Source organism: Otolemur garnettii, unplaced genomic scaffold (assembly GCF_000181295.1).
Source record: "Otolemur garnettii isolate 467f Iridium unplaced genomic scaffold, OtoGar3 scaffold00221, whole genome shotgun sequence".
NCBI classification, from domain to species: Eukaryota; Metazoa; Chordata; class Mammalia; order Primates; family Galagidae; genus Otolemur; species Otolemur garnettii.
This window is the reverse complement of record NW_003852616.1, coordinates 350476-369318: the sequence shown is the minus strand read 5'-3', so window position 1 is coordinate 369318 and position 18843 is coordinate 350476. Positions and strand designations below refer to the sequence as shown.

At 42.9% G+C, this 18843-nt stretch overlaps 1 pseudogene; it reads left to right on the top strand.

The window, feature by feature from the left end:
- The first annotated feature begins 839 nt into the window (after positions 1–839).
- LOC100945740 lies at positions 840–1802 on the top strand (annotated as a pseudogene).
- The last annotated feature ends 17041 nt before the right edge of the window (positions 1803–18843 follow it).

Below are 18843 nucleotides of genomic sequence, written 5' to 3'. Positions count from 1 at the left end.
GGTTGTTTTGAAATCCTCCCTCCCTCCCTTCCTTCCTTCCTTCCTTCCTTCCTATCTTCCTTTGATAGAAGTGATTTTCTCTGGTAGTGCATTTTAATTTCTCACATTTTATTTTTATATACATTTTTGATTTGCTATTACTACAAGGTTTGCTAGAAACATTTTATAACCAATTACGTTAAACTATGACAATTTAACTTTGCTTAAAAAGAATAAAAAAGAAATCTAAAAAATTCTATATTCCGACTCCCTCTGCCTCCTGCTTTTTAACTTTTTATTGTTCCCATCTATATCTTTGTATACTATCTATCTCTCATAGTGGTCATGTCCCTCACCACTATGTCCAGGCTTTGCAGCTTTTGTTCCTTTTAGTTATTATTTTGATAGGTTTATCTTTTAGTCTACCTACTCAAGATATAAGTGGTTTATATACCACAGTTGCAGCAATAGAGTACCTGTGTACTTAATGTTATCAATGAGTTTTATATCTTCAGATGATTTCTTATTGTTCATTAAAATCCTTTTCTTTCATATTGAACAACTCAGGGTGAGTGTGGTGGCTCATGCCTAGAATCTTAACATTCTGGGAGGCTGAGGCAGGTGGATCACCTGAGCTCATGGGTTTGAGACCAGCCTGAGCAAGAGCCAGACACCGTCTTTAAAACTAGCTGGGTATTTTGTGAAGAGACGGAGACAGAGTGGTTGCAGCTGCATTGTCGACCTTGAGGAGCACTCTGCTTCTCCACATAGAACCCGGGAGTAGGAGACTCAGAATTGAATCTCTTCTCCCTCCCCTCTCCTGTTTTTTCTGCTTTGTGAAGAACCTTATCATCCAAGGAATGGCTAGCAATGTTACCAACAAGACAGACCCTCCCTCCATGAACTCCCGTGTATTCATTGGGAATCTCAACACTCTTGTGGTGAAGAAGTCTGATGTGGAAGCAATTTTCTTAAAATATGGCAAAATTGTGGGTTGCTCTGTTCACAAGGGCTTTGCCTTTGTTCAGTACGTTAATGAGAGAAATGCCCAGAATGCTGTAGCAGGAGGGATGGCAGAATGATTGCTGGCCGAGTTTTAGATACTAATCTGGCTGCAGAGTCAAAAGCGAATCGAGGAAAAGCAGGTGTGAAACGATCTGCAGCGGAGGTGGACGGGTCAGCACCAGAACACCCTTCTCCGTCCCCTCTACTCAGCTCCTCTTTTGACTTGGACTATGACTTTCAGCGGGATTATTAGGACAGGATGTACAGTCACCCAGTACGTGCTCCTCCTGCTCCTCTTGCTGGGGCTGTGGAGCCCTCAAAACGCCAGCGTGTATCAGGGAACACCTCGCGAAGGGGGAAAGTGGCTTTAATCTAAGAGTGGACAGCGAGGTTCGTCTTCCAAGTCTGGAAAATTGAAAGGAGATGACCTTCAGGCCATTAAGAAGGAATTGACCCAGATAAAACAAAAAGTGGATTCTTTACTGGAAAACCTGGAAAAAATTGAAAAGGAGCAGAGCAAACAAGCAGCGGCAGAGCTGAAGAACGAGAAGTCAGAAGAGGAGCAGAGCAGCAGCTCCCTGAAGAAAGATGAGACTAACGTGAAGATGGAGTCTGAGGGGGGTGCAGATGACTCTGCTGAAGAGGGGGACCTACTGGACGATGATGATCATGAAGATCGGGGGAAGACCAGCTGGAGCTGATCAAGGATGATGAAAAAGAGCCTGAGGAAGGAGAGGACGACAGAGACATCGCCAATGGCGAGGATGACTCTTAAGCACATAGTGGGGTTTAGAAATCTCATCCCATTATTTCTTTACCTAGGCTTGTGTAGATCAAAATTCTCACCAGATCCTCTCCCCTCAGTATCTTCACCACATGCTCACTGTTGTCCCCATCCCTGTCCTTCCCATGTTCATTAATTCATATTGCCCTGCGCCTAGTCCCATTTTCACTTCCTTTGATACTTCTCGTAGTATTGTTAAATCTTACCCTGTAATGTTTTGCTTTTAATTTTGATACCTCTTTATGACTTAACAATAAAAAGGATATATGGTTTTTAAAAAAAACTAGCTGGGTATTGTGGTGGGCACCTGTAGTCCCAGTACTCAGGAGACTGAAGTAAGAGTCACATATCTCCATCACTCTGAGATTGGTCACTGGTACATTATTTAGTTTGGAGAGGTTACATTTTCCTGAATGTTCTTGATGCTTGTGAATATTTGTTGATGCCTGAGCACTAAACAGGTAGGTAGACTTGGGTAAGCCATGGGAGAATTCCCTAGATTACCATGCAAAGTTTCTCACTTTCTTCTCTCATTTTCTGTGCTAGGCTGCTGGAGTTGAGGGAGGAGTGATGCCAACATTCCCTCCTGGCCACCAGCCTAGGTCTCACTGGTGGTGACTGCTGCCTGCCTACATCTGAAGTTTATTCGAGCCCAAGGGCTCTTTAGTGAGCATGTGTGCATCCTGCCAGAACTGGGTTCTTCTCTGCAGAGCAGTGTGTTTCTTTCTGGCCCAGGGTGGGTCTAAAAATGCCTTTCAGGCACTAAGGCCTGGAATCTAAGCTTAGGGAATCTGCTTGGATCTTTATTTTACTGTGGTTGAGCTGATGATACCCAAGTCACAAAATAAAGTCCTCTGGATATTTTCCTTTCCTTTCCCCAAGTGCTAAGAAGACTCTCTGTGAACTACCCTGCTTGGAGTTTTGGGAGGGGTAACACAGGCCCTGGTGTGGCCATTGCCATTGGTGTCTCACTGGGGCACGTGTAGTTCATGTCTGCTGGCTCTGAGCCTGCACAGCCACAGGAATTGCCCAAGGACTGCACCCTTTGTGGCCTGACTGCCTTAGGAATTTATTTCAGGACTCAGGCTGCTTTTTGCCATCCAGTGGTGGGCTGGCTGAAACTCCGGTTTCTGAGAGGAGGATTTCTTTCTGGCCAGGCTGTTCTAAATGTTCCTTTCATGGGCAGCAGCAGAGAATTCTATCCTGTGCTGTGTCTCCCCATGACAGGGTGGCCCTGAGTTCCAATGCAAAGCCCCATGATCACTTCTCTCTCCCTTCCCCAGGGACACAGATCCTCTCTCTGCTCAGCACACTGGTACAGCATTGCCAGAGGATAGCGGAGGATGGCACAGGCAAAACAAGACTGTCTTTTGTGCCTTCTTCAGCATCTCTTTTCTTCCTTTCTGTCTTGCACCCTTAGTCTTAGTACTTTTGGGCAGTTCTAATATCATAAACTGGGTTGCTTATGAACAATAGGTATTTATTGCTGGGAGGTCCATGATCAAGGTGTCTTGGTGAGGGATTGTTTGGTAATACATAGATGATGCCTTCTTGCCATGTCCTCACAAGGTGGAAAGGGTGAGGTAACTCGCTGGGGCTCATTTATAAGGGCAGAATCCCATTCATGAGGGCTCCTCCCTCAGACTACTTATGTCCCAAAGGCCCTACCTCCTGATACTAGCACCTTGAGCAAGTGTCCTCAAACTATAGCCCGCAGGCCACATGCAGCCCGCCGAGGACATTTATCTGGCCTGCCAGGTGTTTTTGCTGTTGCTGCCTGTCCTGCTTAGCAGCCGACTTGTCCCGAGGCCCACAGTCTGGCCCTCCAATGGTCTGAGGGACAGTGAACTGGCCCCCTGTTTAAAAAGTTTGAGGACCCCTGACCTTGAGGGTTAGGATTTCGACACATGGATTTTGGGAGCACACACATATTCAGCCCTTATTCTTTGGAGCTTTTTACTCATTGATGTCCCTCCCCACCATGTCCGGCCTTTGCAGATTCTGCTCCTTTTCCTCCCTCGTACTCTCATTTCTCTATAATTTCTATGAGATAAGATGATTTCAATTCTTCCATTCCTCCTCCCACCTTTCTACTCTTTCCTTCATTTCCCATTGTCTGATTTTCTTTTTAAAAACATCATTGGGAAAAACAGTAATAAACCATCCAGGAGCATCCAGTTCTCAGTTCTCATCTCCAGCCATCCCCGCTGGATGACAATCTGCCCTGTTCTGGAAATCCCCAGAGAAGGGATTTTTCATCCTTTCCAGGACAGAATGACCATCAGGGTAGGTGCCTCAGCAGGTGCCCAGAGTTCCCCGGTGCTGCAGCTTCCACACCTCTCCTGTTGACATTCTGGTGCTTGGGCGCGCAGAATACTCCATGCTTGCTGCAACTCACACTTCAGCCTCCAATTCCACAGACTGAGCAAATTTAGTTCCTCTCACATTTCAACATAAGCCTTAATCACTTCAGTCACTTCTCCCTGACTTTCTCCAGGACCTTGGCTAGAATTTAGGCCCTGTGGTTTTCTCACAGTGCCCGGGGCTGACACCTAACTTTAAAAAGGTGACCCCCATGGGAAGAAAACAGTCTTGAACCATTTCCACTTATAGATTTCTCATTTTAGTCATTAGTGTTTGTTTATTTTGTCAATTTTTTTTCATTAAAGAGGGATTGCTATAGGTTGGGAGGCCGTGTGAGGACTGAGGGTCTCCTTTGTATTGTTCTTTGTTGTTTCACTTTGTACAACAAAAAGTATTAATTTTAACAAATTCCCCAATGTATATCATTATTATTTAGTCTCAAAAACATCCCAATCAAATTTTTAAAAATAACCAATTCTAATTTCCAAATCTTATTACTATAGGCCCATGCCTCTGGAAAGAGGACCATAATTACAGAGATTCTCTTCAAGCATTTCAATTATGTCTCAGTCCTTCTTTGTTGATAGCATAGCTTAGAATTCTTCTTTTGAGTGGAAGGAATTGAATGTAAAAGTCAACAATCTAGAAGCTTCAAAATTACTGCAGCCACCTACTGCTTTCCAAAAATAAGCACCCATGAAAACTATAGACTCTGTTATTTATTACCTATGCATGTTCATTGCTAATATTCTCAAATCAAAGTGAAGCTTAAAAACAGACACTCTGTAGCTTGGTTGACCACTCCAAGCCCCCCACATCATCCTTCCTGGTGGGTGGTGTGGCACGTTAGGAGAAGCAGCAGTGACCTCTGGTTGTTACAAGAGAATATTTCGAGCATCTAACTCTTGCTATTACCAAGGTTGTAACTTGAGGCATCCACAATGGCTTGTCTCTCCCCTCTTATTCTCTAGGGAGCCCTTTCTGAACCCTCTTCCTGTGTAAATTGCACAGGTTTCTGGTCCCTGATGTCCTCCAGCCCAGGTTTCTCTGTGAGTATTCCAGTGTCCTCATACATGTACGAGGTCTGACAATTAAGCTTGAGAACTTGCAACTGTGCACTTTGTGACCCTTCTCCACTCCCCAAACCTCTCATTAAGCCTTTGTCATGTTCTATTGAAATCAAGACTTATTCCTCCGCTATATTTTACTGTCTGATGACAGTGACTATCTATCTATAAGTGGCCATTGTACACTTAGTGCTGGCACAGAGCAGGGGATCCGAGATTCCTGGTGGAAACGGAACGGTCCTATGGACAATGGGGGAGGGGTGCATGAGAAGGTGAAGAAGACATTTTTCACTTGCCTTTATACAGACACCACCTATCTTAACCCATATTCCAAATCTTCCCCTAAATTGTAGAGACTTTTTCTAACTGTCACACTCTCTTTATGCTGGTTTGGACGACACAAGGAACACCTTAAAGTCTTCAGCAATGTTCTCATCCCTGAGTTTGATCTGTTCCTCCTGTGAGCGGTGACTGGGGACAGCTCATGCAATCCACAGTAACTCCTGTTACTTAGGACTTATTCATTTGCAGAAATAGGAGCAACATGAACTAGTATAAGAAGAGGAGATAGTCTTTTCCCTAGAAAAAAGTGCTACATACCTCATTGCTGAATATCACTACGGTCACCTTCAAAGTTCTTCCCTTGGGAAGTTATGCAACAATGCCAGCACCCAATATACCCTTTAAAGCAATTTGGAACTCTTTCTGAAATGGCCATCAAAGCTGTTTTCGTAGCTTGACCTGAAATGGTCATCAAAGCCTGATGTCCTGAATGCCATCAAAATGGCTTCCTTTCAATATTTCCTTTATCTTTGGATAAAGAAAAGTCAGTGGGGTCAGATCAGGTGAGTAGAGAGGGTGCTCTAATTGTTATTTGTTTACTACCTGAAAAATCCCTTATTGACAGTGTGTGTAAGCTGGTGCATTGTTGTGATGAAAGAGCCACATCTTTCTCTTCCCAAGATATTCCTGTTTCTGATGAATGTTAGCTTGGTCTGTTATGCTTCTCACAGTCAGCCAATGATTTTGACACACAATTTGACAAATTGTTGCAATCTTTTTGTCAGTTCTGCTTGTTACTGGCCTTCCTACCCTCTTTTCATCAGTGACTCTGTCTCTTCATTCAGAAAAACATTTAATCCATTTGCACACTGCTGTTTTCTTTATGGCATCATCCACATAAATTTGAACTAACATGTCCCTGGTTTTACTTCCATTCTTGCCAAGTTTAATAAGAAATTTAATGCTTATATGCTGTTCTAATTTAAGTTCCAACATTCTTGGAACAGCACATAAACACATACACAACAATAATGAATGCCACTCAGCAAGACACTGCCACACATCGACATAATCACAACTGTGAGACAGTGATATAACCAAGGTTATAAAACTTCACCAAGCTGTTGGCACAGCCCTGCCAACGTAAGTCTTGCCAGTTCTCAAGCTTAATTGTCAGACCTTGTACATATATAAGGACACTGGAATACTCACAGAGAAACCTGGGTTGGGGGACATCAGGGACCAGAACCCAGCATGCTGTAAGGAGCACAGACAGCTCCTGCCCCTGGCTTCTACTCTGCATTTTTGTGCACATGGGTTGTTTCCTGCAGCAGGTTGGTTTTCTCTGTATCTCCCCTCCTGTGAGCAGAACATGCCCATTGTCAGGAGCTCCCAACTTTATAACCTCTTTTCAAAATAGCTGTCAAACTGAGGCTAGAGTGCTCACCATATTCTGGCCTAGAAGCCCAGTTCTGCTCCCAGGTCCTTCTATCATTCCCTTTGACCTAAATGGGGATAAAACTCCCAAATCTTTGTTGGTATTTATAATCTGTGGGGCTCAAGGTGGGGGCTTCTCTTGTCCAGGGCTTCTTCTAAGGGAAGAAGCCTTAAATTCTTATTTTTTTTTGAGACAGAGCCTCAAGCTGAGCCCCTGGGTAGAGTGCCATGGCTTCACTGCTCACAGCAACCTCCAACTCCTGGGCTCAAGTGAGTCTCCTGCCTCAGCCTCCCAAGTAGCTGGGACCACAGGCGCCCGCCACAATCTCTGCACTGAAGCTCAGTGACTAGGGCGCCAGCCACATACACCAGAGCTGGTGGCTTCAAACCCAGCCTGGGCCTGCCAAACAGTAATGACAACTACAACCAAAAAATAGCATTGTGGTGGGTGCCTTTAGTCCCAGCTAGTTGGGAGACTGAGGCAAGAGAATCATTTAAGCCCAAGAGTTAGAGGTTGCTGTGAGCCATGACACCACAGCACTCTACCCGTCTCTGCATAAATACAAATCAACTTGTCATTAGACCCAAAAACAAAACCAGGAAGTTCAATGTTACCATTTTTATATACTTTCCTCTTGGAAATTCTAACAAATGCAATAAAACATTAAGTAGATGTAACAGATACAAATATATTATATATAAATTTAATATATGACAAAAGAGTCTCCAAATAGAAAAAGAGTTATTTAATACAATGTGGGGGAATTATTAATTAGCAATTCATAAAAATATCTATGGCCCTTACCTCTATCAATATACCAAGTGCCAATTTAATTTCATATACATTCAAGTGTTACATAATTAAAAATAAACTATCAGAGGGGGAAAAAAACAGAAGAAAATAGAAGTGAATATTTACCAAACTTGTATGTAGAAAAGTCTTTTTTTTTGTTTTTCAGTTTTTGGCCAGGGCCAGGTTTGAACCCTCTACCTCTGGTATATGGGGCCAATGCCCTACTCCTAGAGCCACAGGTGCCACCCCAAGGATAAATTTTCTAGAGAAAAAAATCACATATTCGAGTTTCTTAAAAAACGAAGAATACACCTTAACTGAAACCATGTATCACATAATAACACAATAAACAGCAGAGTGGGCAAAGAATTTGGGGCAGATAAGACAAGTTAAGTATCTTTAATACCTAAATATGTCATACAAATTGGTAAGAAAAATGCTAAAAACTCTGGTAGGGTGATCAATACAAGCATGTCAAAAAATAATATGGGAAAATTTACCTCTTGATTTATTATTTCTACTTTCTTTAGTCTAAAGAAACAATCCAAAATAGGAACAAATATGTACATTGTAGTGATATCTAAATGAATAAAAATTGAAAACAGGCCTTCAGTGTTTAATGAGTTGAGTCAATTTTGGTCCCTTCTCTCAAGCAACTCCTCGAGCACCTGCTGCAGCCAGGCGCTCTGCATGGAGCTGACACTATAGAGATGGACAGGCGAACTCTCTGCCCTGCCTGTGGTGCGATGTGGTGTATTGTTCAGCAATGAGGACAAAGGCAGGAAGTAGGCATTTACTGAGGGGCTACTGTCATTCTACATATATCATCACATTTAATCCTCTGAGGTATTTAGCCACACAGCATTTATCTATTTTTTTATTTCAGATTAATACAAAAGGTACAAACAATTAGATTATGATGTTTGCATTTGTTAGGCAAGGTCCCTGTTGAAGTTGTATCGTGTACCCAGAAGGTGTGCCATATACCCTTATGCTGTGCTTCTTAGGTTAAGAACACCCCACTTTCCCTTCCCCCACAACTTGAATTTAATTGAGTTTTTCTCTTGTATGGGGGAGGGTATTAGATTTTCTACTGGCTTCATATTGAATACATTGGATACATGCTTCACCATTCTCGTGATACTTTACTAAGAAGAATGTTCTCCAACTTTATCTAGGTTAATATAAAAGATATAATGCAGCCATTCTTTTTTCATGGCTGAATATTATTCCATGCTATACATATACTACAGCTTGTTAATCCATTCTTAGGTTGGTAGGCACTTAGATTGTTTCCACATCTTGTAAATTGAGCTGTGATAAAAATCTAGTGCAAACATCCTTATGATAAAGTGATTCTTTTTTCTTCTGGGTAGATGCCTAGTAATGGGATTGCAGGATCAAATGGGAGGTCTAATTTGAGTTCTTTGAAGATTCTCCAAACATCTTTCCAAAGAGGTTGAGTTAGTTTACAGTCTCACCAACAGTGTAAAAGTGTTCCCTTCTCTCCACATCTAGGGACTTTATGATGCCATACAGCATTTAAGTGATAAATTGAGATCATATCATATAGCTTATATAGAGCTGTCTGCATCTTGCCAAGTTCTGTTCTCTCTCCCATCTCTGGTCCTCACTACCTGCTTCTCAGGTCACTCCTGAGAACAATGATGAGTATCAAGTTTGGGCCAGAAGACGGCACATTAGCTTCAGGTTTTCCTTCCAACCAAATCTTCCCTTTCCTATAGTGTAGAAATTCTGGAGTCATCATTGTCTGGGAGTTCCAAAGATTTTTCCAGAGAAATTCTTCTCTCCTCATCCTGATCTCCAGTTTAAATCTCAAACTGGCCAGAATATTCCTTGAACAAAGGACCCTCTGTCTGATGCAATTCCATCTCCTGTAAGTTAGTTTGGGTTCTAAACAGCAAAAGAAATTTTCATGAACAAAAGCAAACAAGCAGACAAAAACCTGTCATGGTTCCTCAGTACCTCATAATAAATCCGTGTGTGAAAAATTAGATTTCCAGGCCCTCATTGAGGAAGGAGAAATACATTTTATACTTCCTGGTGATCCTGAGAATTCAACAGACAGCTGCAGAAGAAATCGGCCTCCAAAGATAAGAAAGAACTTTAAGAGATACACCAAACAAGAATAACCTTGAAAGAGACTATGTAACAAATAATATATCACTCTAGTTTCTTGAGAAATAGAATCACTAACTTTGTATGACTTTTTTGCCTGCTAACTAAAAATTTCCCATGACCTAACATCTGTAACTGTAACTTTATAACTATAACCCACCACTGTATGTTTTGGTAGAATAGTATAAAAGAGCTCTGTGGATGAGTGGGGATGAGTGGGGTTGGGGGTTAGTGCTTTAAGGCTCATGGCCTGCTGAGTTTCCCCACTGGCTAGTAAAATTCCTTCCTCTATACTCTTTGGTGAGAGTCTGTTGGTTTCGATTTGCCAGCCCTACAACACCATTACCCATTTTCTCACCAGCAATTGTTCCCTAAAACGTCTCTCTATTTCATCAAATTCCCATTTAATAAGCCACTTTGGAGCCAATGATTCCATTTTAGAAATGAGGATGTAAGACAACACAGTAATAAAATCAGAGCATGAAAATTTAACAAAAGAAAACAGTAACATAAACTTAAAGGCTATGAAAAGAAGTTATGCTTGCTGAGTAAGCAGGGCACATGCAGAGTAATCTCTGTAGTGTGTGTGCATCTATACATACATAACGATTATTAAGAACCTAACAGGATTTCTGCACTCCGGACTAAGCTTTGTTGGTGTTCTGCATGCTCATGAAATGCTTCCATGACTCTCTGAATCCCCTGCCTGAAGACCCCTCAATGAACAGACCACCAGGGGCCACACAGTGGTCTGCTGACCTCACTTCAAGGAAAAAATCCACCAGGAACAATTAAAAGGGAACATAATTTGGGAAGAGGTCCTGTAGGGTCTAGTGAGGATGTGGAAGATGTTGCAGGAGCCGGGAAGCCAGTGCTCTCTGACAAATGGCTCCTGGTCACCCTCTGGGGATGAATGGGGCTTTCTTTCCAGGAGCAGCCCAGGAAGAGTTTCAGAGAACAGACTGGAGGGAGGGCACAGGGCTGAGGAGGAAAGGAAGGTAGTCAGTGAAGCCCCAACTTAGTAAAAGACATCTGTTCTAGGAAGCAGTAGCTGGGCTGGTCAGAGGCAGACAGTGAAAAGCTAGAAGACGATTACTTCAGGCTGGAGACCCCAAAGGGAGGAAGGGCAGGGGAGAAGTAAAGAGTTTAGTTTTGGAGTTGGGATCTACAAAGATTTTTGTGGCTAAGGAGGAAGAGACACAGGTGTCACATCTACAGGCCTTCAGGAAGGGGAGGACTGGTGGTTTTGCACAGGAACTAGGAGCCAGGCCCAAAAGGGAGGGCTGGTCACACCCAGGTCAGCAGTGTCTGCAAGTAGATTCTTTCCTTCCCAGTTCTCTGCCCCTAGCTGGGCTCCTCACATAGCCACGACCTCTCCTTAACCTGCTCCCCTAGGATACTGGGGTAAAGAAAGGACTCCCAGTTGGTGAGTTGTGGAAGCTCACACTTGTAATCCCAGAACTCTGGGAGGCTGAGGCAGGTAGATTTCCTGAGCTTGTGAGTTCAAGGCCAGCCTGAGCAAGAATGAGACCCTGTCCCTACTAAATAATGGAAAAACTAGCTGGGTGTTGTGGCAGGTGCACATTGTCCCAGCTACTCAGGAGGCGGAGGTAAGAGGATCACTTGAGCCCAGCCAGCAAGAGTTTGAGGTTGCAATGAGCTATGATGACACCACAGCCCTCTCCCCAGGGCAAGAGAGCAAGACTGTCTCAAAAAAAAAAAAGACACCCATAAAGTCTTCAACTACACTTACAAAAAGGATATACTTTTTTCCTCCAGATACTTTCATATAAGGAGAATAATTAAGAATTTTCAAAAGTGGTTTTTCTTGCAGTTTTCCCATTTCTAATAACTTTCAGGAGTGAAAAAGAAATTTTAGATTATCTTGCTAACACTATAGTGTTAGTTTGGAGAGGGATGAAGGGTGGAGAGAAATCCCATTTAAAAAGAAAAAAAGAAATGACTCCTGGGCCAAGGCAGAATTTGGTTGATAATCTGCTGTGCTTGGAGAGGGGGAGAGGGTAGAAGCTCAAGGGAATTGTCATCGGAATATCTTCTTGGTCATGTGTCAGGTTGTGGTAATGGCCTTGGTATCAGAAGCTGGTCATTCACAGATGACAGTGCTTGGGGCTGTAGGGAGTATGTCTGTTATAGGCGAAAGGCCTATATGCCTCTGGCCAAAAAAGCTGTTTGAGAGAGAGAGCAGTGAAAAAGACTTTGTGCAGGCATACTTGTGAAAAACTGAGGCAGGATCCCATATGCCTGGGTTGGTTGCTGGCCTAAAACCCCCCTGACCTAAGGTCGGCCTGGTCGGTTGTGGGCATAAAAATCCCCTGACCTAAGGCCCACATGGGAGCAGAGGTTTGCACACAAATTCCTGTATGCCCTAGAAATTTCTTTATTATGCCTTGTTTAAAGATCGAAGTAACTGTCTCCAAATGGCAAGGTCAGTAGGACGGATTTTCAAACCGAATCTTTCCTCCATAGCCTCAGGCTTCATCAGATAAGAGCAAAGAAGTAATAGCTAACAACATGTTCTCCATTAAGTTATGTCAAACTGGGTTATGTTGAAAGGGTTATGTTAAAAGGTGTATGTTGGGTGGATTGTCAGATTACTAGGGAGGCGCTATTCACAAGGTAGTCACAAGATGTTCAAATGGATTAATGGAGTCATTGATGTCCAGTGTGCATGTGCAGAGGGATTGTAATGAATATTAATGAGGTCATTGCTGTATAGTACACATGTGCAAAATTGACCATATAAACCAACAGTAAATAAAGAAGCTCACCATTTTGCCTGAGTTAACAGGGTAACCTTTATTTAAAATACAACTTCAATAAGTGTGCTTATTCTCTGTGAGATCGCTTTTCCATGAGACCCTAACAGCAACAGTCTGTCCGCTTTAACTTTTCACTCAGCTACAGAATGCACATCTGTCCATCCGATCAGCTTCCTGACTTAGCTGCTTTCTGTAAAAGGCATGTGACAGTGGCTACGGAATGGGGCATTTTAACTCAGTTGGAAAAAACAGGTTCTTAAGCCAGATGCCCTGGATCAAAATCCTTATTCCATCTCTTACTGGATATGTGACTTTCAGCTCCCTGTGCCCTGGTTTCCTCGTCTGTAACTGGAGCTAATTAATGCCCGTGCCTCTTGGCTGGCTTGTCATGGGGATCAGTTGAGATATAACAAGACAGAATAGGCTCTTGGCGAAACTATTCTCTCGCCTGGATTTCCTGGGGTCTCTGCTCTACAGAAAAGGGTCTAAGCTGCATTGATTAGGGAAATGTGGGTGTAGAACTAGTTAAGCCAGCATCTCATTTTGTTGCTAAGCAACCAGTTCTGAGATCTCCAAGTGTGCAAGCTTGCAGCTGGGTGTGCAATGACTGCCCCCAGCAACTGCACTTAGCATTGTTTTATATTACTCAGAAGCTCAGTTCGGATTGTGGAGGAGAAGGGAGGGAGGCCCAGACAGCCCAGTCAGAAAGCCCTAGCAAAGATAGCATTTCTGGCTGGTGGAGCTCACAGTGGGTGAGAAAATGAGAAAATAAGAGATGAGATAGGCTCCTACCCACCTGTAGCAGTGAGACACATCTCCCAAATGACCCCCCCTGTCCTGGGGTTAAAGAGATGATCAGATTCTTTGGAATGGAACCCTCCGTGGATCAAGGGGCTGTCTCTCCTTCATTTGGGCCTGAGGTTGCGCGGCCTGGGTGTAAGCCCAGATATGTGGTTCAAGTTAGGAAGGGCATGTTCAAAGGAAGAGATGTTCTGTGTGGGGACAGTAGGGGCTGGGGCAGAGCAACCAGTGAATTAACAAGCCTTTTAGATTATTCCACTGTACACAAAAGTTTGAGAAACACGGCTCTAAATAATATGCTTATCTTGCAATCTTTGACTTTTCAGTGCTATGCAGTATATAATGATTTCCCACAAAAAAAAAAAAAAATGAGCAGGGCTGGGTGCCCGTAGCTCAGTGATTTGAACCTGGCCTGGGCCTGCTAAACAAACAAACAAAAAAATAGCTGGGTGTTGTGCCGGGTGCCTATAGTCCCATCTAGTAGAGAGGCTGAGGCAAGAAAATCTCTTGAGACCAAGAGTTTGAGGCTGCTGTGAGCTGTGATGCTGCCATGGCACTCTACCAAGGGTGACGAGGTGAGACTCTGTTTCAGTAAAAGAGAAAAAAAGAGCAGATTTCCCATCTCTCCTTTCATTCTAGTATTGTGCACTGTAATTTGGGCTGATCACTGTTTGGAATGCAGATTTATATGACTTCGCAGGGCAATCCACAGCTGTATATGTGGGATCCAGAGCTATTTTCCTCTCCTGCACAGGTCTTTGTTTTATGTTAATAGGTAACCATTGCTTTCACCCCAGTCCTGTTTTCTCCATAATTACCATTTATTTACCTCTACACTCTCTCTGCTCAACACATTCAGTTGCTTTAGGGAGGGAGAGCAAGAAAAAGTAAAAAATAAAATAAATTTAAATGCTGCATAAAAAAGTCCAGAAACCAAAATAGCTCCAGGTTCCTGGACACCACCACAGCGTGATGTCCGGTCACTTGGAGAAGTGGATACAGAAGAAGCATGGAGAGGAAAGCATTCTATCACTTTCACGTCTTAGAGGTCGTCTTAAATGCCGTCTGGACTGAGATCCTGCCTGGGGCTGGGCACAGCTGTCCCTTGACATTGGATTTTCTGTTTCCTGAGGCCAAATCTTTTGATGGGGATTCCCAGGACAGGGTGTATGTGCCTAGTGATAAATTGAGATCTTGTGTGCCTGAAAGTGCCTTTATTCCTCCCTGTCGATAATCTGGCTGGATGTAAAACTTGCAGTTAGAAATCATCTCTCTCGGAAGGTTTTGTCACTATTTCTATGTCTTCCCCTATTCCAACATCACCCTGTGGTGGTGTCAAGGAAGCTGAAGCTATTTGGGTTTCTGGTCTTTTTAATGTAGCATTTACATTTTCTTTTTTTTTTTTTTGCAGGGGCTGGGTTTGAACCCACCACCTCTGGTATATGGGGCTGGTGCTGCCAGTAGAGTTTAAATTTTTAGTTTTTTTTTTACTTTTTCTTACTCTCTCTTGAGATTTTAAGATCTTCCACTTGCCTCTAGCCCTCTGAGATTCGAGACTGATATGTCCTGGTCAGATTATTTTCATTTACTGTTCTTAGGACTTATGAATCTTTTTCATCTGCAAACTTGTCTTCTGGGACACGGCCTCGGATGCCTTCTTCGATCATTTTTTCCTCTACGCTCTTTTCCTTTCTTCTTTCTGGATCTTATTATTTGGCAGATGGAACTCTTGGGCCTCTCTCTCTGTCTTTAAATTTCCCTCATCCATCTTTGTCATTTTGCTCATCTTCCTCGGAGAGTCCTTCAGCCTTAACTTCCAACCCACTTGTTGGACTCTTCATTCTTGTTGCACCATATTGCTAATAACTGGTTTGGTTTTCTGAATACTCCAAGCATTTTGTTCTTGTTTAAGAGATACAGTGTCTTCTTCTGTTTCTCTAAGGATGTTAATAACAATCTATTAACTTTTAAAAGTTTTTTCTTTGTGTATAGTCTATATCTTTTCCAAGTTATGGTCCTCTGTTCATTTTAGGCTATGTCATATTAGAGGCTTGTGATTCTGCTTACATTTAAGAGAGGAGGAATAAAATAGCCAGTGGAAGCTCTTTGTGCATGGCTGCGTCCAAGAATCAGTGCCTCGAGGCCTATTCTCCTGGATGGTCAACTTCCTCAGGAAGATGCTTCTGGCCTCCATCCTAGAGGAAAGGAAGGCTGGAAGTTACACATGTGTGAGTGAGTGTGTGTGTGGATGGTGGAGGAATTATTGGTTATCTAATATTATATAACAAATTACCCTAAAACATCACGACTTAAAAAAATAAACTTTTATTATTTTACAATTTCTGTGGGTTGAGAATCCTGGAACAGCTTAGCTGAGCTGTTCTAGCTGAGGACTCTCATGAGGTTACAATGAGACGTGGGCTGGCTGCAATCATCTAACTAGGTCTGGGGGTTCTGCTTCCAAAGAGGCTCACTTATATCCTGGCGAGTGCTCACTGTCAGCAGGAGGCTTCCTTTCCTCCCTGAGTGTCCTCAAGACATGGCAACTGCCTTCCCCCAGAGCAAGTGACTCTAGAGGGAAGGGAGCAGAAGTCACAATGTCTTTTATGACCTCCAAGGTCATATTTTGCCATTTTCCTTAACATCCTATCATTCACCAGATCAATGTGGGAGGGGACCACTGAATTGCTAGGAGCCATCTTGCAGGTTGGCTACTGTGGTGGGTGGCAGGGAGAGAGGTCTTAACACATGAAGTGAAATTTTGCTTTTTAGCCATTTTTAGCAAGATATCATCATCTTCAACAATATCTGATGTAGTAGATCATAGGCATATTCAGAGAGGCTGGAGTAAAGGAAAACTTTCAAAAGGCAAAGGAGGAATTTTGAAACAAAAACCCCTGGTGGTGGAGGCTTGTTGCAAGAGCTGGTGCTAACTCATTGGTGGAGACAGTCATTGCTAGGCAGGTGTTCTTGTGAGAGGACATGTCTGTAATGCTGTAATCTCAAGGAATTTCTCATACAGCCTCGTTACAGACCTGTGTGCCAAATGTGCAGGACAGGCAGGGACTTCTTGTCGGTCACTGTAATAGTTCTTACCTCAAACATATGACTATGAGATCCTCTCATTCATGACCTCCTGGCTTCACTTTGCTTGGATCCGAATCTGACATAAGTGACTGTATCTTGGCATGAGCAACTTTCACAATAGTCATAAAGAACCCTAGAAGCCACCATAAGAACAAAAAGCAACTTTAAAGAACGGTCAAATCTAGAGAAGGCCAAAGCTAGACCACCATGATAGGTTCAGTCACAGAATAACTTTCTGTAAAGAAAAGGAAATTTTGGCTGAAGCACCAGGAGGCAATAGATACCAAGTTCCAGAAAAAGTGTCAAATTGTATGCAGATTTTACCGAGGAAGTCTCTAGACATGATAGGACCAGTCAAAGGATGACTTTCCTGCTCCTCCATCCCTTGTATGTCCACCCTGGAAGGATCCAAACCCAAAGGGAGATGAGCCAGCTGCTTCCTCTTCTCCTCGACCGCAGGACTTCTAACTGCCCAGGACTTGATATGGGAGTACAAAGCTTTGATTATTACAGGGGAATGGAACATCTTCATTCCTCAATTAGGACTGTCTTTTTTAACTTCAAGTGACTGGAAGAATCCATGGTAGTGTCTACTCAAGTTTTCATTTAGGGACAAGGTAGAACTAGCCCCATAATACATTTAAAGAGACCGGGGAAGACAAAGATAAAACTGCTTTATAGATACACCTTGCACGTCATGCCTGTTTGAGGCCATGATTAGCACAAGAGAATTGTCCACAGCAGGAAGTCTGACCTCAGGAAACAGCCCACCTTCCTCAAGGTGGTGAGGAGTAGCTTTGTTGAGGTGAATAGCATGAGGATGGAGGGAGCAAGAGATAAGGAGGAGGGGAAGAGACACAGCTCTACCTCATACTATAGATGTTGGAAGCCTCTTCGTTGAGCATAGTTTCTTTAGCTACAAAACAAGGAGTTCAGCTAGACAGCAGTGGGATGCCTTTCCTATCTAAACTCTCACCTGACTTTAGGGATGGCCTGCAGAGAGGGGTGGAGTGAAGTGTTCTTTTCTGGAGATGATTTAAACCAGAGATGATCTAAGATACAATCTTCAGAGGTCCTCTTTGGAGACTCCACTCTTTTCAGGATGTATGTCAAGTGTGCCTTGTTTAATGGTCATTGTTCAGTAATGAGAAGGTGGAGCTTCCCTGAGATCATCTGTTATTAAATTGGCCAGCCCTTCCTTTCTTGGCCCTCCTTTCCTGGATAAAAGTGAAAAATTAAGTGTGATGTCACACTGCCTCCAGAGGTGCCGCACAGAACATGACAGTGAACCTTTAGCGGTTTGCCTCCAAGACACCCCAGGTAGGGTGCTGAAAACTTCTGTCTTTAACCTTTGCTCCACGGAGGCCTTCCATCAACCTGCTATGCTCCCCGCCCTGCTATGCTCAAGGGCAGCAAGAAATGAAATCAAGATCCCATTTCTTGATTCTTCTTCACATTCTACACTGCTTAGTTTTTGGTTCCACCATAATTCTAATGAGATTTGCCAATAGGAATAATAGGGGAAAATTCTAGTGCTATTTATGCATGTCAGTCTAAACAAAAACAAAACCCCAACTTTAAAAAAAATCTATACTTGGTCTCTCTTTTTGTAAAAGAGTTTAAGTCAGTCCCTTCTTAGACCCCATCAAAAACTTCAAGTCACTTTTCACAAGTCAACTGCAAGAGGGCTCCCACTGCAGATGCTTCTAGAACATCCACCCACACCAAGATCTGTTCTGAGAGAGTGTCATGACCACTTGTTCCAGATGCAGTTCCAAGGTTGGATGTGATTTTTTATATTGTCAGTGTACACCTGTGTGGCCTCGTGGTCTGCATATTTTGAATTAAATACATGGCTCTGTCGTAACAAGCTGAGGATTCCTGACAGAACAAAATGAGAAATAAATCATCCCAAGATAATAGGTGTGAAGCGAAAGGGAGTGAAGGAATCTAGAATTTACTGAATGACGTGTAATGTGCTGGAATGTCATCAGATATTGTCTCTATTGAGCCTCACAGCATACTTTAAGTCCATGAGGAATTTATCAGAAGCCACGCACAGGACTCTTAACCCTTCTTATTTTGTAGGTAGTGCTGTTAATTATTCTCATTTTACAGATTAGGAGACTGAGGCCCAGAGTTAAAACATTTTTTTAATCAACTACAATGAATTAAAATGTGTTTCCTCCCCCTAAAGTTCTAACTTATAGATACCTGTGAGTGGAACTTATTTGAAAATAGGTCTCAAGATGAGATCATCTTGATTTAGGGTGAGTCCTAACTCCAATGACTGGTGTCCTTATAAGAGAAAGGAGAGGGGCTCGG